The sequence below is a fragment of the Budorcas taxicolor genome, chromosome 1, assembly GCF_023091745.1.
Source record: "Budorcas taxicolor isolate Tak-1 chromosome 1, Takin1.1, whole genome shotgun sequence".
NCBI lineage: Eukaryota > Metazoa > Chordata > Mammalia > Artiodactyla > Bovidae > Budorcas > Budorcas taxicolor.
Window position 1 is genome coordinate 86,604,913 of NC_068910.1, and position 17,303 is coordinate 86,622,215.

Consider the following 17,303-nt stretch of genomic DNA (forward strand, 5'->3'; position numbering starts at 1 on the left):
AAGTTTTGACCATATTAAATTTTAGTATAGAAATCTTTATAATATCAGGTTATAGTGTTAAAATGAACAAAACAAAAATTTGTTCTGGTTCAATCATTCCACAGCCAATTATCATTAGTCAATAATTATGAATAAATGTATATGTTTCTTGCATTATTAATATATGAGCCACAAGTTCTGCATTTAGCTTTCTATTGTTGTTCCTTGTGTGATACCCATTTTGTTCAGCTCATGGTCTTGTTTCCAGTGTTACTGTCTTTCCAAGTCATTTTTCACTTTTACCTTAAACAATGTCATTATAAAAAGTTTTTCTAATTTTTGAAAATGAAATTACTTTGTACAAGTGTCCTTAGAAAAGATGGTATAATAGGCAAGTTCTGTAATTTCTAAAACCTCAAGAAATTGATGTAAGATATAAATGAAGATTATTTGGGATTTTTTTTTTTTCAACTAGAAGCCCCAGAAATTTAATTGTAAGATTGATTGATTCCACTTACAAGCCAAGACTGTGATAGGGGCTATATTTGGTTTCAAAATCTTGTTGCAGAGGGTTCTGATTGAGATCACGCTCTTGCCTTTTCACACAGTGATTTCTCAGAACACTCCACTGAGATAGGTGTTAATTTCTATCCTTCTTTATTTCCTACAAGTGGAATTAGAGTGAGAATGTTCAACCAGCTTTTTTTTTTCCTTTTAAATTAACTTGTGGCCCTTTGAACACTCTTGGAAATGAAGGAAATTCATCCACCTAGATTGGGGAATTGTGCAGATTTACAAGCCTTAGGTTTTGTTCTTCGTTTTGTTACCGTTTTTGTTAATGGTGAGTATGAGGGGAGATGTCATTGATGCTGAAAATATTACTTAAGAAAGAGGAAGAACAGATGCTATTATACTTACCAGAGCTATTGCATTTTAAAACAACAACAGAAAAAGACATTTTTAGAATAGTGGAATTAAACTCTACACAAAATGGGTGTTGATGCATGGGGGTTCACTAGGGAGATTCAGGCAGTAACAAGCTTGCTTCACCAAAATATGGTATTCAAGAGGGATGCTGGGAGCACTGCAGTGACTATGTCTAAAACGTTTTGTTTTTGCTACAGCACTGAGCTGGGGGCCTTGTGGAAAACAGATGTTTAATTAAAGTCTTGCTGCATGAACGCATGCATGGGCCCAGGTTGATTCTGAAATAAAAGTCACATTCATATGACACAGTATCTCCCAGAACCTCTTAGTTTAAGCACCCCACTTCTTGAGACCTCTAGAGGGAAACCAGGTCATCCTTCTTTCTAAAATGGAAATCTGGTCCTGACATTCTTCTAGCTAATCACCTTCTGTGGCTCCCACGTACCCACAGGAATAAATCCAGGTTTCATAGCCAGACGTAAAAAGCCCCTGATCCTACCTCAGACTCCAGCTTCATCTCTTCCTTTCATTTTTCTACCCCTTCCCTTCCACCCCAGATAAACGAGAGGCATCAACCAGCATTCTCTCTCCGTGCTTTCGTGAATGCTGTCTTCAGCATTCATGCTCTTCCAGTCCCTGGTTGATCACTGTTCTGCTGCTCAGCGCTCAGTACTGTCCAGCTCTTTGCGACTCCATGGACTGTAGCACTCTAGGCTCTTCTGTCAGTGGAATTTTCCATGCAAGAATACTGGAGCAGAGCCATTTCCTCTTCCACGGGATCTTCCCAACCAGGGGATCTTCTAACCCATGTCTCTTGTATCTCTTGAATTGGCAGGCAGATTCTTTACCTCTGTGCCACCTGGGAAGCCCTGGCTAATCACTACTTGGCTTTTAGTATTAGTTCAAAGCTCACCTCCTCTGAGAAGCTCTCTCCTGCATCCTGGTGTCTGGCCTGAGTGCTCAACACTTTCTGGCACAGGAAAGTGGGGTTTGCTGCCCTCCGTCCCCCTGAACTGCTCTCTGAAGAACCTAGATTTTTTTCACCTTTAAATTCAAGGCACTCAGCATCAATGTGCCAGGTACACAGTAGGCACTGAAACATGCTGGGGTGAAAAAGGTCAGGGGAAGGGAGAGAAAAAAACAGAATGGTGGGAAAGAAGGGGAAAAGAAGGAAGAAAGAAGAGGGAAAGATTGGTTCAGATCTTATTTTTAGGCTCTGAGAGCTAGAAATGAGTTCTAAAAAGAAAACAACGCTCAACATTAAAAGAAAAAAAAAAACTTACTAAGAATGGGATATTTATTCTAAAAAATTAGCTTTTATATTTTGTAAATTGTTCATAGGCTTAATAGCAATAATTTTGAATCCATTCCTCTTGAGTGATTGCATGATTTAAAAAACAAAAGCAGTAATTTTCTTATTAAAGCCTGCACTTTGAAATCAAAGAAAGCATGATTATTTCCAAGTTTGTTTGACTCCAACATTGAGATGAAAGCCCAATTCAGAAATAAAATTTTCAGTCTAAAATATTTTGTTGAAATGCCAAGCAAAAAATAATTAATTAATTTGCAGTTTTTTGATGTGTTTTGGGGTCATAAGTCTATTTTACTTCCGCTTTACCACGGGCTGGAGGCTTTTAACTATTTATGGGTTTCACTGATCAGCGAGTTGGGGTAAACCAAACCATTCTAAGGAGTGTGGAATTTTCATAGAAGCGGGGCTTTCTTTAAACTTGGTTGCCTTTAGAGAATTTTAGATATGTTTGAATATCTTTTTTATAATATGCAAATACTCAATCATTTGGAGAAAAAAATAAAAATAACCAGTCATGCTAATTATAAAATCTTACACTGCAATATACATTCCTAACTTTAAACAAAGAGGTCAGTGCTGGGGAGAGAGGACGTGCAAAGCACAGAAAACCATCTGAGACTGTCAATAGGTGGTTTTCTTTGCTCCGCACACACACTCCCCACCTCTTTCCAAACTGCCTAGATGATCAGGGACTTCATGGAAACAAATAAACACAATGTATGGGGCAGAGAAGATTGGAGTTTGCCTCCAAATGTGCAAGTGAAAACTCAAACTCCTTGCATTGACCATTCACATATGATAGCCTTGCTTTAGTTGTAACCAGGTTCTTCACCCCTCAGCAATCTTTTCACTTATAAACGTTGAGCCTCGCAGCTGAGAAATCTATGTATCTGCCAGATCAAGAAGCCCTGACCAAGGCCAGCCAGTCCAAGGCTATTCAGCCCAGAACAGCAAGTCTGAAATAAAACTGAGAGCCTAAGTCTTAGATTCGCAGTTGGTCAGACCACTAGACCACACTGCACCATCAGAGCAAAGACAAATATCAAGGTTCTCCAGGGCAGTCTCTGTTTACAGATGGGTTTGCAGCCTTTCTGAAGCCCTGTTTGTCCTAATTTCTTCTTCCTGTTTGCAACTTATGAGTATTTCTGTCTTCCTTTCCCCTTACCTAACCTATTTATATAATCACTTTTACTCTTTTGTTTGAAATGGATCCTGAGAGAAACTGAAGAATGAAATGGAATAAAATGACAGGTTCTGGGTTGTCTGGGAGCATGCGTATGTCAAGATATTGGGACCTATCTTACTGTAGATAACATTCAAAAAGTGCATGAACACCAGAGCATATTTTACATTAAAAAAAAAAGGTGCTTTGAGCACCAAACAACTTCAGGCTCTCCCCACAAGTTTTGAATCAGAGAATCTTAAGACAATCAGGAAATGATGCAAGTTAGATATGAAATCGATTAGGTGCCTTTCAACCCACGTGCAAGGGTGAACTTGCCAAAACTTACACTGTAAATAAAAGCTTACATTGTAAATAAAACCTTACATTTTCAAAGTGTCTATTTAAATACACAGGTGTATCAAGAATCACATAAGATAGATTCATAGTCAATGTACAGCTTTAAAACACATGATTACTTTGACAAAACTGAACAGCCTAGAAATAAAGTAGGAGAAGCAAATTTAACACAACATGAATGCTAACACTCGCGGGAAAGCAGGTTCCTCTAGCGGAGGTCATGAAGGTAGACCAGCTACTGTTGAACTTTGAAAGTGAACTTTGAGCACCAGGAAAATTTTAAGGTTAGAATACTAGTTTTATTTTTATCTAATTTCATTTAATTTTATTCCTTGATGTAAGGATTACAAGTTTGTCCTTACACTATCATTAAAAGCCATGGTCGGGTCAATATGTGGCTCACAGATGTAATGGATATACACTATTTCTATCAGAAATCAAGAACATATTCTGACAGAGGCAATTTTTTTTTTTTCTAGTCAGTAAATTTTATACCATTTTCCTCTCTGATTCTGTTTTGGTTTCTCAAGTCTGTTTCTCTTGGTTTCAAAATCTGTGTCTCCAGACTTGAACCCAGGAGTGAAAGAGGAGAGCTGCCTGGTCATTGGAACATCCACGTGGTCACCAGGCCAAACTAACCTTACAGCCAGCAGAGCCAGAAGTGCCCTTGTGTGTCTGAGATCAGGCAACTTCAGCCTCAGCTGCCCAGGAGCAGTCAGCCACAGTGACCTCTTGTGAGGAACTTGGCCATAAGTCCTGACCCCTGGGTGGGGCTAGAGTATTGCAATCTTACCCCATTGCCTAATCCTTTGAACTCCAGTGGAACCAAAAAGGAGCAAGGATGGGATGAGTCTTGTCTCAAAAAGGAGTGCAGAAGAAAGAAGAGGGGAGATAACCAAATAGCCCTCAGGTCATAAATGTTCCCAGAGGCTCTGTGTCTCACCTCTTGGGAGAGTTAACACCCTTCTCTTACAGATGGTTAATACAATATAGAACCTTTGGAATGGGGAACAAAGAACCAGCCTGTTAGTCTAAGAGAAAAGAATTTAAATAGGAGCTGAACCAGGCTGGATAGGAGAGGAAAGGGGTTCTCTTAGGAGTCCTAGGAATAGAAAGAAGGAATCAGGGATTTGGGGGAATGAATGATTCCTGTGATACAGACTGGTTTTTATCAAATTTCCAATTTAGCTAATTATATTTAATAATGGACCATTGTCTTAAGCGATTTGGAAGAGAAAGAGGAGCAGTCTGATGGCTTACTTACTCCATGAGAGGTTTTGTGTATTTGTTTTTCTGTTCAGTTTTCCTGACTGTCTCCAGGACTATTTTCCAGATATATAGCTCTTAGATTTTTTTTTTTTTTTTCCTGGAAAGAAGTCCCAACAAATGCGCATGAAAGAAATCACAAAAAACCTCGTGAATGTTAACTACCATAGAATATGATTTTGAATCCTGTTGTCCTTGGCGCCTGGAAGCCAGGTAAGCACAACACAGGCAGCCACATGGGCATGAGCAGAAGTTCCCTCAGCCAAATTATCCAGGTCATGGCCTTCCAGAATGAGCACACCTGGAAAAACCGGTTAGTGAAGCTCTGAGTTTTCAGTAGGCATGAAGAAAAACAGAGGGGCAGCACTGTTTCCCTACAACATTCCCTGATGGCTTCCCACAGTCCTTAATCAAATTCTCTGATGTGGGTAGCCAGCCTAACTCTTTGATTTCTCACATCGCCTGCAGGAAGCTAGTGCTACACCAAATAAAAGAGGAGGAAAATTCGCTCATTCATCCTCCTGAATCAAAAACCTAAAGGAGGAGGAAGCCTTTACAAGCTAGTAACCAATCTTTCCTTCTCCCTCCCCCTGCCTTTGGCAATTTTTTTTTTTTTCCCCCATGGTGGGGAGGACTGGACTTCAGATCCGTTCTGAAATAAAAGATTGAATTGGAGGATCTGGTACTTTTTTCATTTCCTTCATAGGATCAAATGGCATGAAGAGCCCTTAGAGACTGATTAACTGCATGACTGAGTGATTCATTTATTCATTCAGCCATTTAGCAAGTGTTTGTTTAGGTCCTGCTTTGCAATAGGCACCATGCAAAGGCTGAGAACGCAAAGACAAAAGGGTATGAGGTTTTGCCCTGGACTCATGGTCCAGTAATAGAGACAGTCAGGAAAACAAATAATTTGGGTATGAATCATGCCTCACAAACTAAGATATGTGTGCAATAAATGTTATTTGTCTCTATCTTCTTGAAAGGAGATTAAATACTACTCTAAGCTCTAACCTTGCAGGGCATGTGGGAAGTTCAGTCTCAGTCATTTCTGAGGGTCCCTCCCTGCTTTGCCTCTGTTGTGCAAAGGTCTTTTGGTTTTTCAAAGCCCAGAGCATATGAGGAGACCCTCTACAATCTTGGGTCCACACAGACTATTCCCGGATGCCCGTGGTTCACTCGCAGCTTATTCCATGAGGTTTGGAAGCCCCACTATTCCAGGACACACATAGGCCACTGGATCCTCAAGGACACTGGACCCTGTTACCTAAAACTCATTTGCTAGGTAAATGGATAGCTCTCCCTGTCTGCTGGGGTCTTGCTATTTTGCAGGGTTCCACTAAGAGTAGATGCTTGAAAGAGTGGACGCTTGTTCCATGGAAGAAAAGCTATGACACACCTAGACAGTATATTAAAAAGCAGAGACATCATTTTGCTGCCAAAGTCCGTAGTGTCAAAGCTATGATTTTTCCATTAGTCGTGTGAGAGTTGGATTATAAAAAAGGCTATGCATTGAAGAACCGATGCTTTCAAACTGTGGTGCTAGAGAAGACTCTCAACAAGTCCCTTGGACAGCAAGGAGATCAAACTAGTCAATCCTAAAAGAAATCAACCTTGAATATTCTTCGGAAGGACTGATGCTGAAGCTGAAGCTCCAATACTTTGGCCACCTGATGGGAAGAGCTGACTCATTAGAAAAGACTCTGATGCTGGGAAAGATTGACGGCAGGAGGAGAAGGGGATGACAGAGGATGAGATGGTTTGATGGCATCACCAATTCAATGGACATGAGTTTCAGCAAACTCAGGGAGATAAAGAATGACAGGGAAGCCTGGGGTGCTGCAGTCCATGGGGTCACAAAGAGTTGGACATGACTGAGTGACTGAACAATGACTAAGAGTAGGGCCTGCCTGACACCCATGTCCTTTAGGACTCACCCAGCTCCATTCTCTTCCTTGTGTGGGAGGATAATCTCCTCTCTCTTCCTCTTGTGTATTTCCTCTGCCCCCAGTACAGCAGAATTCCCTCCAGGAGATACCCTATTGCAGGAACGAATATAGATGAATACCCCACTTATTATTCTGCTCCTAGACCCTAACAGTGTCTTCTCAATTGTCTCCTCCGGCACCATGCCTGGGTGACTCACGAGCCTCACCCTAGTCCCAGCGCAGTGTTAGAATATATGCTTGAATAAGTGTTGTAGGAAGGTCACAACTATGTATGGAGTTTAGGGTACTCAGAGAGAGGCTAATGTTTCTTCTGGGTCATGTTCACAATGTGTATAACGTATTGGGGATAGGCATCTGGGGTCAAGAGAAGAGAACGCAGGGAACAGAGGGAAGAAGAGACTGTGTGCTCCAGGGAATGTAAAAATCCTCCTATGGGGTGTGTGTGTGTGTGTGTGTGTGTGTGTGTGTGTGTGTGTGTGTGTGTTAATGTAATGGTGTAATGGTAAAAGATGAGGCTAGAAGAAACATTGGAGCTAAATTCTAAAGGGACTTCAAATAAATCTTGGCGGTTTCCAAGGTGAATTTCTAAGGTAAACAGTTTAAGGTCATTTTCTACACTATAGTATCAAGTGGAATCTGTGGGTTTTAGAGTCTTTTGGATGTAGCTTGTAATCTCAACTCCATCATTTTCTTGCCATGTGATTCTGCGTAAGTTATTTAACCTTTCTGTACCTCAATTTCTATTATCTGTAAAACGGACATAGATAATGGTAGCAATTTTAGAATCTTTTTTGTAAGAACTGAATAAAATAATATATGGAAGTGTCTGCACAGTTCTGGGCATGGAATCATGGATAATAATGGCCCCAAAGGTCAAAAGAGATGAACACCAGGACGAGCATGTGGGTCAAGGCTTTGATGATTTCACCAAGTTCAAGTCAGTGTCTGGCACCCAGACACCACCCAATTCATTTTATTCTGAGAGTTCTAAGAGAACATAGTGTAAAGTAAAATGAGCCATCAGAAAAGAGAGAGAGGTGTATGCGTTTCCAAAGTCTGCTTGTAACAAAATACCACAAACCAGGTGGTTTAAAACAACACATATATATTCTGTCACAATTCTAGAATCTAGAAGTTCAAAATCAAGCAATCAAGAGGATCATGTTTCCTCTGAAACTCTGGGTGGAATCCTTCCTTACCTCTTTCTAGCTTCTGGTGGGATTTTTTGGAGTGCTTTTGTGGTCACGTGGTATTCTCCCTGTGTGTCCGTCTCATCTCCTTTCTGTTCTTAAAAGGACTCAAGTTATATTGGATTAAGCACCCACATACTCCAAGATGACCTCACCTTAATTTACATCTTAATCATGTCTGCAAAAAACTGTGTCCAAATAAGGTCATATTTTCAGATACCAGGGGTTAGGACTTTAGCATATCTTTTTGGAAAACACAACTCAGGGTTTTATGGAGCTTGGGCTTGGAGCTGTGATTCTGGTGAAGTTACCTCTCAGAAGTCAAGTGCGTTATCTGCAAAGTCAGGAATGATTCTAAAATGTTATGATTATCTGAGTCTGCCTTGACTCTAAAAATGAGATCTATCTAGGGGCAAAAATCTGAAGCAACTAATTGAAACTGTGTGTTCAAATCAAAACTGCAGTTTGAGGAACTAGGATTACATAACTAATAACCTAAGACTTTACTGACCCTGGTTGAGTTAGGAAGCCGTGCTTATGAAAGAATGCATTCTGTTTGAACAATTTCTTCAGTCAGGCAGAGGATAGGTTTTCTTGTGTAACTGGCATTTCCCACCCCTCCCTGAAAACGCATTTGGATAAATATATTTGAAAGAAACAACATCAAGTAAAAGAAAATGAAAAGCTTAATTTACTGTCTAAATATAAACATCCTATACAGTGATTTCGGTTTTGAGTACTGAAATGAAACCATTGCTAAACATCCCTCCTCCCTTAACTGTAAAATAAAGATGACACTGAAGATCTTCACTTCACCATCTGTATAAATCTGCCCTCCAATCTCCTTTAACACTCATCCCTGTATAACTGCAAACACATATATTTTTGTGGTTCTCTCTATAATAAAACTGATGCATGGGTCATGCTTACAATTTAAGTCTGTCTTCAAAATATGACATGTTTAGGGTAATCCTGCCTGTTGATATCCAGCCAACCATCCCCATAATCATATCCTCTCATCTTTCCATGTTTTATGATTTGATTGTATACGTGAATGAGGGGAACCTGCTCTAGTTCCATCTTGGAGTGGCCTATGGTAACCCAAATGTTGGCACATACTCTGTATCCTTAAGAAGGAAGCAAAAGTTTGCTAGGACCTTAGAAAATGGCTCAAATGGGTAAAGGCTTTTATTAGGGGGATAGTATGAGAAGAGACTTCAAGGCTGAAGAATATAGAGCATCTTTGGAGGAAATTGATGTATTGCATTGATGCTCTAGTCCCAGATAAGCCTTAAAAAAGCATTCAGTTCAGTTCAGTTCAGTCGCTCAGATGTGTCCAACTCTTTGCGACCCCACACCAGGCCTCCCTGTCCATCACCAACTCCCAGAGTCCACCAAACCCATGTCCATCAAGTCGGTGATGCCATCCAACCATCTCATCCTCTGTCATCCCCTTCTCCTCCTGCCTTCAATCTTTCCCAGCATCAGGGTCTTTTCAAGTAAGTCAGCTCTTCGCATCAGGTGTCCAAAGTACTGGAGTTTCAGCTTCAAGATCAGTCCCTCCAATGAACACCCAGGACTGATCTCCCTTCGGATGGACTAGCTGGATCTCCTTGCAGTCCAAGGGACTCTCAAGAGTCTTCTCCAACACCACAGTTCAAAAGCATCAATTCTTCAGCACTCAGCTTTCTTTATAGTCCAGTTCTTACATCCATACATGACCACTGGAAAAATGATAGCCTTGACTAGACAGACCTTTGTTGGCAAAGTAATGTCTCTGCTTTTTAATATGCTGTCTAGGTTGGTCATAACTTTCTTTCCAAGGAGTAAGCATCTTTTAATTTCATGGCTGCAATCACCATCTGCAGTGATTTTGGAGCCCCCCAAAATAAAGTCTGACACTGTTTCCACTGTTTCCCCATCTATTTCCCATGAAGTGATGGGACCAGATGCCATGATCCTTGTTTTCTGAATGTTGAGTTTTAAGCCAACATTTTCACTCTCCTCTTTCACTTTCATCAAGAGGCTTTTTAGTTCTTCTTCACTTTCTGCCATAAGGGAGATGTCATCTGCATATCTGAGGTGATTGATATTTCTCCCGGCAATCTTGATTCCAGCTTGTGCTTCCTCCAGCCCAACATTTCTCATGATGTACTCTGCATATCAGTTAAATAAGTAGGGTGACAATATACAGGCTTGATGCACTCCTTTTCCTATTTGGAGCCAGTCTGTTGTTCCATGTCCAGTTGTAACTGTTGCTTCCTGACCTGCATACAGGTTTCTCAAGAGGTAGGTCAGGTGGTCTGGTATGCCCATCTCTTTCAGAATTTTCCACGGAAAATTAAAAAGGCATAGTGGAGCCCTTTCATGAAAGGGCTTTACCTCTAAGGCTGAGAACTTTAGAATTGATTCAGCAGACATCAAGGTGCCACTGAAGGTTTTAGGGGAAGGTGGTTAACATAATAGTCGGTTTAACAGCACAGAGGGTGGGCTGATGAGGATGAATCTGCATTTGCAGAGACCATCCCTGTAGTCATTACAAAAGTGGCAGGAAGCACGATGCCAGCCTACACAGGAGACAGATGGAAAGTATCAATATTAGGAGACAGTGCAGACCCACGGGCATGAAAATGTGATTTCTAGTCTGAGCGAATGGAGGAACAATGTGACCCAATGGATGTGTGAGAAGGGTTGCGTTCTATTTCAGATGTGTTGAGTCTAAGGTGACTTCAGGACAATCCAGGGAAGATGTTCCCTGGGAAGCATGAGGTCACTATCTGCTCTGGCATGTTTATAGAGAAGGCTCCCAAGGGCAGGGCCTGCAGCACTGTGTCCTTTGCTGAATTCAGATGCCCTGTGCTGTGTTGACTGAACACACAGTGGTTACTCAGTCGATCCAAGTTAAGATCTTGACACAGCACCTTTCATCAAACACTCGGCAAAGTCATTAACAGCCCTACCTATTTATTCAGCCATAATGCAAGAGAGTTGTAGTTCTAGCATTTTTAATAGAGCAACTCCTAACCAAGACATTCTTCTAAAATCAGCTTTTTACTGACTGAAAAGTGATGCAGGAATAGCCTCTAGTCACATGCTCCATATATCTAAGAAATGGGAGTAGATTTCAGGAGCCTGAACTCCCAGATGACTACTTTCATCGGGGCTACTTTTTTTTTTCTTTGCTACTTGATGTATTAACATTATACATTACAGAAGTTTCAAGGACCTGGTTTGAGAAGAATGACCAGAAAAAGTCTTTTTTTACCCATAAAATGGGGGAAAAAGAGAAGGGTTGGTTAGATGCCAAAAGCGATCATGTGTTTTCGAGATGCCCTTGGTTGGTATGCTCATAAAAATAATTTACAGGGGGAAAGTTGACATGGAGCCACTTTCTGAACTTACAAGCTGTGCTTTTTGATTTCAGTTGAGAGAGACAAAAATATGAATAGGGCAGAGGTAAAGAAATAACATGACCCCTTGACATGTGGATGTGCAATGCCTAAACCAGTGATATTAACTGATTTGGGGAAGGAAAACAAAAAAACAAAAAACTCATTTGCTTTTCCACCAACTCAGGCAGGAAGGAATTGGAGAAGGCATTCTGTACTGGAAGCCAGGACCCCTGGGTTCTAGTTTGGGCTGTGCCCCTAAAGACAAGTTCTGCTACTAACCTTGGGTAAATCACTTCACCCTCTGCACGGTGGCAGTTTCAGCTATAATTTTCTCTCCTTCACACATCACCTTCTCTATTGATTCTTTACCCTGCAGCTTTCTTTAAGTCATCACACATGAGATGTATAAAATACCTATATATTTTTGGATGCTGTATTTCCTACCGAGAGAAGCTCCTCTTCTTGTGGCTAATAATGAAAATTACAACGGTAAAGCCTGGCTCACTTGTGTCAAGATGATATGAGTAAACTGAAGGTCACTTTCAGCATACTTCACCATGCCTCCCAGCCACTGCTGATAAGAAAAAGAGAAAAGGACAAAGACAAAATTAACTTTTAATTTCCCATCCAAGCTACAAACTGACAGAAACAGGGAGATGTGTAGGATCTCTTCTAACATAAAATGGAGAATTATATATTAAATATCTTATCTGATTTAACTTATCAGAGATAACCAAGCATGCAACTATTTAAACCTGTATTTACAGGTTAAGTCCCTTGCTCTGAGCACTAACAAATTTTTGTGACATATTTACATATATAGTATCATTCCAAAAGTCTTTCAGCTCTAAATTAGATGAATAAACAAATTAGACACATGAACTTTCTCTTTGGAGTAGTTTTCTTTCCAAGTAATCACTGAAGTTATTTACATGTTGATATAAGACATTACTTAACATAATGAGTAATAATTTTCTCACCCTCCGAGGAATTAGCCACCAACTGTTCTTCAATAATTTATTTTTGCAATTCTATAGTATCACCTGGAGAAGGCAATGGCACCCCACTCCAGTACTCTTGCCTGGGAAATCCCATGGACGGAGAAGCCTGGTGGGCTGCAGTCCAAGGGGTCGCGAAGAGTCAGACACGACTGAGCGACTTCACTTTCATGCATTGGAGAAGGAAATGGCAACCCACTCCAGTGTTCTTGCCTGGAGAATCCCAGGGACGGGGGAGCCTGGTGGGCTGCCGTCTATGGGGTCGCACAGAGTCGGACACGACTGAAGCGACTTAGTAGTAGTAGTAGCATCACCAGGAATATTAGTAAAGAACCTGACTTTTTCTTGATATCTGATTTATTTTATAAAACTAGATCAATAATCATGGTTGGTTAATCATTAGACATATAAGCCACCTAACATAATATATAGATAATTTATATTAACTATGGACAATGAATTCATGTCATAGAACATCCCACCCATAAATGAACAGTGAAGCTTACAGTCAAATGACTAGCACTTTCAAACAATAGATTTAAAACTATTTTTAAGTATGAACTCTTCCCATTTAAACTTGGTACCTTTGTTTTGTTGCTGTTGCTCAGTCTGTCATAACCAGCTCTTTGTGACCCCATAAACTGCAGCACGCCATGATTCTCTATCCTTCACTATCTCCCGGAGTTTGCTCAAACTCATGTTCACTGACTAGGTGATGCCATCCAACCACCTCATCCTGTCTCCCTCTTCTCCTCCAGTCCTCAGTCTTTCCCAGGATCAGGAGTTTTTCCAATGAGTCAACTCTTCCCATCAGCTGCCCAAAGTATTTCCTTTAGGATTGACTGGTTTCATCTCCTTACTGTTCAAGGGACTCTCAAAAGTCTTCTCCAGCACCATTGTTTGAAAGCTACACATCTTTGCATAGCATATTCTAAGTCCAGCAATTTTATGCTCATAAGCAAGACTATCCTTGATTTCAAAGAAGTCCAATTCATCACACTCAGGTTTACGCACAAATTAATTATGACTTTGTTGTTTTACAAATTCGTGCTTTATTTTACAGAAAGACAAGTTATCCTATTGCATTTAAGTATAATCTGGTTTCTATAACAGTTATGATTACTCAGAGCCTGCATGCTAAGAAGCTTCAGTCGTGTTCAGCTCTTTGTGACCCTGTGGACTGTAACCCTCCAGCCTCCTCTGTCCATAGGATTCTCCAGGAAAGAACACTGGAGTGGGTTGCCTTGCCCTCTTACAAAGGATCTTCCCAACACAGGGATCAAACCCAAGTCTCCCATGGTCATGCCTTGCAGGCAGATTCTTTACCACTGAGCCAACCAGGGAAGCCTTGATTACTCAGAAGTGTATCTATTGTATAAAGCATGTTTTAAACTCTGCTATAACCTTTTAACACAAGATTACTACTTAATAGCGATGCACACCATTCAGGAAAAATGTGCAATACTGGCTTTAGATTTGATACGTTCTTAAACTTTCAAGTGAGTAAGTGAAGTCACTCAGTCATGTCCGACTCTTTGTGACCCCATGGACTGTAGCCTACCAGGCTCCTCTCTCCATGGGATTCTCCAGGCAAGAGTACTGGAGTGGGTTGCCATTTCCTCTTCCACAAGTAAGTAAGCATCCCCCCAAAATGATGCTTTACTTTGATGATACATAATAATTCTATTTTACCCTAAATCAACACAGTTCAGGAATTTACAGTGAAATAGAAATTCCAAAGCAAAATAATAACCTTGAACTCCCAGGTGGAACTAGTGGTAAAAAATTCGCCTGCCAATGCAGGAGACACAAGAGATTCAAGTTTGATCCCTGGGTCAGGAAGATTCCTTGGTGGAGGGCATGGCAACTCACTCCAGTATTCTTGCCTGGAAAATTCCATGGACAAAGGAGCCTGGCAGACCACAGTCCATAGAATCGCCAAGAGTCAGACACGACTGGAGTGACTTAGCACCATAGCACATACAGTATATATACCATAGATCGTTTGAATCTCCAGAGTTTCAATCTCCAATCTGCATAAGAAACATTAAACATTCTTTAGAAGCTCTAGGCTTAGTCTTATGCAGTAGAAATGGAGGTGATATTAAAAATGAATAGGGAAGTGCAGAGAATTAAAAGTATTTTCATTTAAAATTTTAAATAGGGTATCTGGCTTTCTGAGACATGGTATTTTTTTTAATAGCATTTTAAAATTTAATTAAGGCCAATGGTCCATCATAGGAAATAACAAGTAAGCAAAAAGAGCAAACTAAAATGTCATACATAATTCTAGAATTACTGATACACAGACATTCTGGGTTGACTTGTGTTCCCTCTCAAATTCAAATATTGAAGTCCTAATCCCACTTGCTCAGACTGTGCCCTTACTTGGAAAGAGTTTTACAGAGGTAATCAGCTTAAAGTGAGGTCATTAGTGTGGCCCTAATCCAACATGACTGATGTCCTTATAAAAAGGGAAAATATGGGCACCATTAAGCACAGAGGGAAGACTATATGAGGAGACACAGGGAGAAGACAGCCATCTGCAAGCAAAGGGGAGAGGCCTGGGGCTGACCCTTCCTTCAGAGCCCTCAGCCAGGACCAATCATGCTGACAATTTGAAGTCAGACCTCTAGCCTCCAGAACTGTCAGACAATAACTGTCTTTTGTTTAAACCACCTGGTCTGTAGTAAACTAATACGCTCTCCATCTTTTTGCCAAATGTGCAAATATTTATATTATATATATAATATATATATATATACACACACATACATGTATGGGTGTATGGGCTTCCCAGGTGGCTAGTGGTAAAGAGTCCATCAGCTAACGCAGAAGATGCAGGAGACCTGGCTTCAAATATGCAGTCACAGAGAGCTGGACAGAGTGAGTGACTGAACACAGCAGCATACATACACGTATATGTGAATATGTAAAAATACATGTGCATGTGTGCACGCGTGCTAAGTGTTTCAGTCATGTCCAACTCTGTGTGACCCCACAGACTGTAGCTTGACAGGGTCCTCTGTTCATGGGATTCTCCAGGCAAGAATACTGCGGTGGGTTGCCATTCCCTTCTCCAGAGGATCTTCCCAACCCAGGGATTGAACCCGCATCTGTTATGTCTCCAGCATTGGCAGGAGGATTTTTTACCACTAGCACCACCTAGGAAGCCCTATACATGTGTACGCTGCTGCTGCTGCTGCTGCTGCTGCTGCTGCTGCTGCGTCGCTTCAGTCGAGTCCGACTCTGCGCGACCCCATAGACGGCAGCCTACCAGGCTCCCCCGTCTCCGTGATTCTCCAGGCAAGAACACTGGAGTGGGTTGCCATTTCCTTCTCCAATGCATGAAAGTGAAAAGTGAAAGTGAAGCCGCTCAGTCGTTTCCGACTCTTAGCAACCCCATAGACTGCAGCCCACCAGGGTCCTCCCATGGGATTTTCCAGGCAAGAACTGGAATGGGTTGCCATTGCCTTCTCCAATACATGTGTATACATATATTTAATTGGTATTATAATGCATACTGCTTTGTATTTATTTTTCATTTTACATATAGGAACATTTCACTACATCTTAAGATATGATCATAACAATGATGATGATAATTTAATGTGGAATGTGCATTTATTAGGTTCTGGCCACTACTAAGTACTTTATGTCTATTATCTTAATCCTTATGATTTCTAGAAGAACATCATGTTTAATGGCAATATGACATTTCATTAACTGGGTATATCATAAGATATTTAAAGTATATCCTGTTATCAAACATTTAGGTTTCTTCCATTTGGAAGGTGGAGTATTAAAAATTATTTCTGCCATGAGCATCTTTGCATCATGGTCTAGTTGCATACATGGTATCTTCTTGGGATGAGGGGTCTTTGGGCTTACAAATCTTAAAGGCAATTTGGCAGAATATCAATTATATACTTATATAATAAGTACATATTTTTATTTTAAAATATATGATTGTGCAATATATATATGTGTGTGTGTTTGTATTGTGAGTTTGTATACAGACACACAGAAATTGTCCACATGTATATCAATTTGCAGACAAATAATGATATGGTGCATGTGAATTCATTCAGCCACTAAATCATGTCTGACTCTGCAACCCCATGGACTGTAGCCCACCTGGTTCCTCTGTCCATGGGATTGTCCAGGCAAGAATACAGCAGTGGGTAGCCATTTCCTTCTGCAGGGAAACTTCCCAACCCAGGGACTGAACCCATGCCTCCTGCATCTCCTGCACTGCAAGCTGATTCTTTACCGCTGAGCCACCAGGGAAACCCAATGATGACAGCATATTGTCTTAATTTAAATGTCCTTGACTCCAAAAAACTTGAACTTTGAAAATGTGTCCTTTAGTCCTTACTATTTTTTGTGAATATCTTGTTTGTTTACTTGTAATCTGAGATCATAATGAAAGTCATTCTGCTCTGGATGACTTTCATGATTTCCCAAACTCTCAATGCTCCCCCTCATTTGAGAATTAACACCAGCTGATGTTTAGTAACCTCCAACACATAATGCTTCTTGTCCATCCTAGGGTCATATTTCTGACAACCTCAATCAAATAGAACACAAACACGAACCAAGAAATAAAATATAAGAGTCTCTAAGAATGAAGGAAAATGAAGGAGGTCATGAATAAAGGAGACTCTTAAAACATTTCGTTTACACAAATTTTAGCCATGTTAGACAATAAGCTAGAAGACTGAGAGAGAAAATGGTGACTGGTAGACACTGGCTTGATTAAATAAAA